This window comes from Meriones unguiculatus, chromosome 7 (genome assembly GCF_030254825.1).
Source record: "Meriones unguiculatus strain TT.TT164.6M chromosome 7, Bangor_MerUng_6.1, whole genome shotgun sequence".
NCBI lineage: Eukaryota > Metazoa > Chordata > Mammalia > Rodentia > Muridae > Meriones > Meriones unguiculatus.
In genome coordinates this window covers 12,949,822-12,956,723 of record NC_083355.1, presented here as the reverse complement: position 1 = coordinate 12,956,723, position 6,902 = coordinate 12,949,822, and the positions used below count along the sequence as shown (strand labels likewise).

At 48.0% G+C, this 6,902-nt stretch overlaps 1 long non-coding RNA gene across 1 annotated transcript; it reads left to right on the top strand.

The window, feature by feature from the left end:
- Positions 1-1,447: 1,447 nt before the first annotated feature.
- Positions 1,448-6,554, top strand: LOC132655381 (uncharacterized). Its single transcript, XR_009593195.1, has 4 exons — positions 1,448-1,512; positions 4,887-5,100; positions 5,718-5,802; positions 6,106-6,554. It is a non-coding gene; the product is annotated as an uncharacterized LOC132655381 (long non-coding RNA).
- Positions 6,555-6,902: the final 348 nt, after the last annotated feature.

Genomic DNA, 6,902 nt, shown 5'->3' with positions numbered 1-6,902 from the left:
CATGGAAGGCAGCCCGAGTTGGGTGAAGTGCATCCAGAGAGTCCCAGCTGGTGCTCTGGTAAGTCCAAGCATGGAGAGGAAGCTCTGAGTGCCGAGAACTGTCATGACTACTGGCCTGAGCCGAAGGATGAATATGCGCCTTCCCCAAAAATGACAAGTTGCTTTGCTCTGGCTTTAGCATCCGGTGCTGTGGTTCTCCAACCAGCTGGACATAGTGAGCGGGGCTGGTGGGAAGAAAGGATACCTCCTAGCCGAACTCATTTTAACCCAAATCTGAGAGGCTCTACTCTGAAAAGTCATTCTGGAAATCTGGCTCCCCTCCATTCTAACTTTCATCCCTCCCTTCTGCATGCTAGGCACATCGAGAAGGAGAAATGAACTAAAATAGAGACATCTAGCTTGTCCTCCTCCCCACTTTGGGACCCCAACAGGTGTCGCTCCCTCTTGATTTTCAGACTTTGATATGATTTGGATCTGAAATGTCCCCTGAAAGTTCATGTGTTAAAGGCTTGGGTATCAGCCAATAGGCTCTGGGGAAGTGATTGGATCCCGAGGGTTCTGATTTAGTCAATGAATGGATTCTTTGATGGGTTCTGATTTAGTCAATGAATGGATTCTTTGATGGGTTCTGATTTAGTCAATGAATGGATTCTTTGATGGATTCATAGTCTGACAGCATTATTGGGAGGTGAGGGCCCACTGAAAGGAATAGAGCACCACTGAAAGCATGCCCTGCAAAGATCTACCTTGTCCTGTCCCCTTCTGATCTCTGTCTCCCATCTTCTGTGAGGTGAATCCCTACCCTCTACCACATGGACCCACCATGATGCCCTATCTCAGCACACTCTGACCTGAAGCAACAAAGCCAAGCGATCAAGGGCCCGAACCTCTAGAATCATTAGCCAGGCATTTTGTCAGTGACAAAGGTGACTGACACAAATTGCTTGTCTCTGAAGTAAAGACATGAGCCATATCCGATCTGTTCAGATGATAAAATAAGAACCCATGAAGCCATCGATCAAATGAAGAATCATAACCTCATTTGTTTGGAGTAGCAGGCCCTTTTCACCATCTTGTTCCATTTCTTGTAACAAGAACTATCCTGATTTCTTCAGGTCATTTAGAGATAAAGCCCTGATGAAAACTCACTGCCCATCACCTAGGATTGCAGAACTTGACCATGGGGCACGGTGGCTAACCTGGACAAGCAGGTGAATGTAGGGAAAGGGTCAAGAGAGGAGGGAGACCCTGGCCCAAGTTTCTAGAATTGATTGGTGGATGATAGTCTCCTAGAATAAAAGAACAAGGTGGTCTCGCTCTTGGCCTAGAGGATAGGAGTATGCCTTCTACACGCTCCTCTTTCTGTTTGACCCTTGCTGCTTCCTGTTCTATGATCCAGGGACCTCACTGGTGTCATCTTTGTCCCCACTCAGCTTCCCCTGCCATGCTCTGAGATGTCTGTTCCTGCCTATGGGATGCAGTTCACCGGCTCATGCTCTGGAGTCAGCTGGGGTAATGTGTCTAAACTCAGTTGCCAGCTCATGCTGGCAACTATCCAGTGTCATAGTGTTTACTTAGCAGAGTATTCAAAACTAACTCGTCTCAAAAAAACGATAGGCATTATTGAGTTCTCCTCAGTGCCCCATGTATTAGGAAGCATGGGGCAGGGTGAGGTGGGCTGGGAAGGGACTCAGGCAACCTCACTCTCTCCCACCCTCCTCATCTTCTTTCTTCCCCCCCTAGAATCTTCAAAACAAAGTATCCTTTTCTTTGGTCAGACAGCCAGTTGCTCCAGGCCGCAGCAAGGGCAGCCAGTTCCCGGGCCTCCCAGTAGGAATTGCCCTGGAAGACAAGGCCTCACTATGACCTTTCACCTTTTGGCCTCAGGGTGAAGGACCATTAACCAAACTGCTTTCCCCACTCCTTTGTGGAGGATAGTCCTTTGTCCAGCTGTCCTCTAAAAAGAAAATGTGTGGAATGATGGCTTCTGTCCCCAGGCTGTGAGTGAGCACAGGTCGCCATCTTTGTTTGCATAGCCCTTTATAATTTATAAAATCCTTTCATGTGCGGGATCTCATTAGGTCTCCAAAGAGGTTATGATTCTGGCTCAAGGTCACCCAGCTGGTGAATGGCCAGACAGGACTGGCTCCCTGGTCTTTTCATTTCCTAGCTTGCCTCCATTTCCATCTGACCTCGATGTCTGTGGCAGAAGGGATTTGGGGATAATATACAAGGATAATTTTGATTTGTCCCATTTCTGTCCCTACATTCCTTACCAGACAGGCTTTCTATCTAAGACAAGGAGAAGAACATTGCTATTTATATTCAGCCAGCTCCTTCACTAGATGTGTTACGTAAATTCTCAGATTGGCTTCAATTTTGTTCCCATGGGAAACTCATGAAATGGGTGTTCTTACTGTCACATGAAGAAATCTGTCTGGTGGCCAGGAATGTACCTACAGTCACATGGCTGTTGAGTGGGGATCAGGGACCGGTACCTCAATCTCTTTGATGCCATGAAGCACATTCTTTTTCTACCACCTTGTGTGTCTCGGGTTGTGGTGGGGGATTTTGCAGACACAACTCAGAACAGCTTGTGTGTGGCCCTGAGGCTTCATAGTTTTCTACAATAGCAAGATGGACATAGGGTTTAGAGGATTTGAAGACAAGTTTAGGCTGAGCTTGGACTGTGAAACCCAGCCAACATCCTCTCAAAGCCTGCCTCCATAGCTGAGAAACAGCAGTGAGAAGGGTGGGAGGGATGTTCCCTGGCCAGTAGGTAACTGTCCCCGAGCCAGCTGCGTGCATGTCATGGTAGCTGTGTTCCTCTGAGGAAGCTGGGAGAAGAATCAGTATGACACTGGGAATGGTTCTGCCTTTTCCTCCTTTCCTCCACATTTCTCACCCACTTTTATCAGTCTAGAAGGAAACAAACAACATCACGGGCCTTCAGGAATATATTCGGTCAGGAATATGTTCTGTCATGATCAGAGGGGGATATCAGCCTTTTTTTTTCTGAGTCATACAGGCTGCTTGCTACTCATACCAGGACATGGGTCTGAAGGAACAGTGCTAGCCCCTCTGCCGTTCTTCAGCAAGACACTCAACCCTAAAGACAAAGAAAAGTCTAGAAATGGCTGCCAGTGAAGATGGGTCTCTTAGTGTCCCAGCAACACCAAATCTTACTCAGAAAATCTGTAGTGATTAAGCACTTATTATGAGAGAGGGAAGGGACCCGTTTAGTTTGGATACAGTTCAGTTGCAGCTAACAGAGATCCACAATGATAGTATCTTGATTTTTTTTTAGATTTATTTATTTATTTTAAGATTTATTTATTATGTATACAATGCTGTGTCTGCGTGTACACCTGCACAACAGAAGAGGGCACCAGATCTCATATTAGATGGTTGTGAGCCACCATGTGCTTGCTGGGAATTGACCTCAGGACCTCTGGAAGAACAGCGGATGCTCTTAACCTCTGAGCCATCTCTCCAGCCCTAGTGATAGTATCTTAACCAAGATGGAGCTTATCTCTCCTTCCCAAGGAAGGTGGCCTAGCCTTAATGTGGGGGGTGGAAGCTAGAGAGCTGAGGATCAAGTTCCATTTAGTATATGAATGCCTTCTATTTCCAGGGTTACCTTTCAGTCTAAAGTGTCGGGGGTAGCTCCATCTTGTCCATTGTTTTCACAGAGGCAGAAGAAGAGATATCGAAGAGAGGCAGGGATGGCACACCAGTACCATTCCTACATGGTGCTCATGCACAGGTGCCACGGCCAAACTTGATCATAACCACACTTAGCAGCAAGGGAGCTGTACATTTTCTATGGGAAAATGGAGTAATTGCAGATGTGATTAATTAAGTCAAGATCCTATTGGAGTAGGATCGACAGCAATTCCAACATGACTGGTTGTGTGAGGACAACAGATATCAGAGTATGCCGTGTTACTGTGGGGTCAGAGACTGGGGTAATGCTGGAGAAATCAAGGAATGTGTGCACAACCCAGAAGCTAGGCAAGCAGCATGGGCCTCTCTCTCTCTCTCTCTCTCTCTCTCTCTCTCTCTCTCTCAGCCCTCTGTAGGAACCAACTGAACATCCAGCCTTGAAGTTGGGTATCTACCCTCTAGAACTAGAACAATGCATTGTGCTATTTAAGTCACTCAGCCTATTTTGTTACGGTAGCCCTAACAAGCTAATGTAGATGTAGTGGGTTTTTGTTGTTGTTTTTGTTTGTTTGTTTGTTTGTTTGTTTTCTGATGGAAACTTCTTTCAGTGGCCGGAAGCTGAGTCATTTTCTCAGGAAGGTGAATGCCTTCATTTGCGCTGCAAAGGTAGTGAACCAATGCCCCATGGTGGCTGTTCCTAGGTTTTGTTCAAGGTTGTCAAGTTCATTGCAATTTTTATCACCCCCTCCCCCTCCACTTCTAGTGTTCTGGGCACCATGCCAAACGCATGACCCAAAGAAACCAGACAGGACGGAGAAATCAGAGAATGGGGGTGGAGATGGGAACTGCCGTCTTGGTGCTGGGCTCCTCTTTAAGCTGAGGTATTTCTGGTCACTGGCTACCTCAGGGCCTTGGCACTGGGGAGAGTGAGAAGAGCAGCTCCAGAGTCTCAGTTCCTCTGCCAGGCCAGAGCCCAGGGCAGAGGCTGATGTGCAAAGAGCAAGCCTTCTCCCACTGGGTGCTCAGCCAAGTCGTCTTGGTATTTGAGTTGCTCCATCTGTGGCTGCTTATCTTACTGGGTCAGAGCATGCAGCAATCCCAAAAGCCAAGTCCCAGTGCACTCGGGCTGGCTGGAGCATCCTGTTCACAAACTCCTGACTCCGCTGGCGGGTTACCAGCGGCTCTGTGCCGGGCTACAAGTGTTCTGCTTCATTTTTCAGGGATCTGTCCTGTCACCCCAGCTTCGAAGTTATCTCCACCTACAGTGTGGGTAGATGTCTTTCAGGAGGACAGATTGTCTTCCCTCTTCTAAGGACAGCGAGTTCTAGTATCACTCAGCAACAAGACCCAAACTGCCCAATGGAGCAGTGAACATGGCCTGAATGACCGTTTCTCCCGCTGCGTGAGACTGTTCCCCCACCCAGTGAATGTCACGTAAGTTTATGTAATTTTTGTGTCTACCCTAAGCTAAGAGACGTATTTCTGGATGCATCCATTTAAGCACATTGCTGCATTAGCATAACATGCCTGCTGGACACCCCAACCTGGCTTTTCTACATGTGCATCACTGATAAAACATGTTGAGATGAAATGAAGGGCCTGTGTGGAGTCTTCATGCCACTGGTAGCTTAGAGATATATTATCTGTATGGGGGCAGCTGGGGAGAATGTTTGAGGTTCTCACTGTAATAAGGAGGGCACAGAAACAGGAAGCAGGTCAGTTTCACCCGAGTCAAGGTCCTCAAGGCGTGAGGGAACTCCTTAGATTGCCAGGGAAAGCATGGAGCAGTGTCTCTGTCCTGGTCACCATGGACAGGGACACCAGATGCTGGTCTTGATGTCCCTCACTGAAAACTGCACGAGATTGAAAGAAACTGGCCCCACCCACATGTCCCTTCCTCTTTCAGCCCCCAGTGGTCTCGAGCAGGTCAGACAAGGTCTCTTGCCTCAGTTTAAGGATCCACTCAGGTTCCAGAGCTTTCTGTAAGGCGGCCAGAACCCCGGGCAGCAGCCATACTTGACTCTTTTTTCTCCCTTACTCCATCCTTCCAGGAAAATCTTTGGATGGTACCCCAGGAGCCCCTTTGCATGGAACTCTTTGTCTCAGCATCTGTATGTACGGAAGCCCCACTACACGGTGAGACTTAGTTAACTTAGGATGCCATTGGGGGTGGGGAGAGAAGCCAGGAAGCTGCCCTTTAGCCTCATTTCCAAATTTACGGACCTAAACTGTGTGTGCACGTGTGCGAATTTGCGTGTACGTCTGTGTTCATGTGTGTGCAGGTGCATATACAAGCACGTGGAAGCCAGAGGTCAGCCCCTCCTCAGAGGCCACCCACCCTGTTCTTGTCGGGCCTGGAGCTCACCAAGTAAGCTAAGCAGGCTGGTCAGTGGGTCCCTGGGCCTCCTCAGCCTCCACATTTCCATGCTGGGTTTACAGGTTCATGCTGCTGCACACAGCTGCTTACACGGCTGCTGGGGATTGAACCTGTGCCTTCCCGCTTGTGTGCAGACACGTTGGTGACGGAGCCATCAACCCAGCCCTAGCTTCTCATCAGGAATCTCAAGATGAGCTTCTTGTTTGGTACAAAGAACATCCTGTCCAATCTTACAATTTGGTAGAAGGACTAAAATGTCCCAAAGCACATGGATAGAAACCCATAGAGCAAATGCACAAGTGCATGGGTGTGAGTGTGTGTACATGCGTGTGCGGATGCGTGGTGTTTATGCGCAGATGCATTTGCACATGTGAAGGCAATAGTCAGCCTTGGGTGTCGTTCCTCAGGTGATGTCCACCACGCCCCCCCCCTTTGTTTTTTGAGACAAGGTCTCTCACTTGGTTTGGATTAGTTGATTGGGCCAGGCTGGCTGGCCTAGGGATCCCCACCCCCCGCCCCGTCTCCACTTTCCAGTACTGGACTGAGAAATGTACAACACCACACCTGGTTCTTAAAAATGTATGTGCATTTAAATAGACAAAATTATATTTGTTTGTTCATTGTATAATCATACAATGTGTTTTGATCATTTTCACACCCCTTCCCCAATTCCTTTCCAGATCCAGATCCTTACTCTCCTAACCTTATGCCATGCTTTTAAGGGGGGGGCGAACCTCAGAAAATCCAATTTGTGCTGCCTGAATGCTTTTTTGTATGTGGCCTTCCACTGTAGGGCGGTTGAGTTATCAGGAGCTACATTTTTAGAGAAAACCTACTCTTCCTCTCCTGGTAGCTGTTA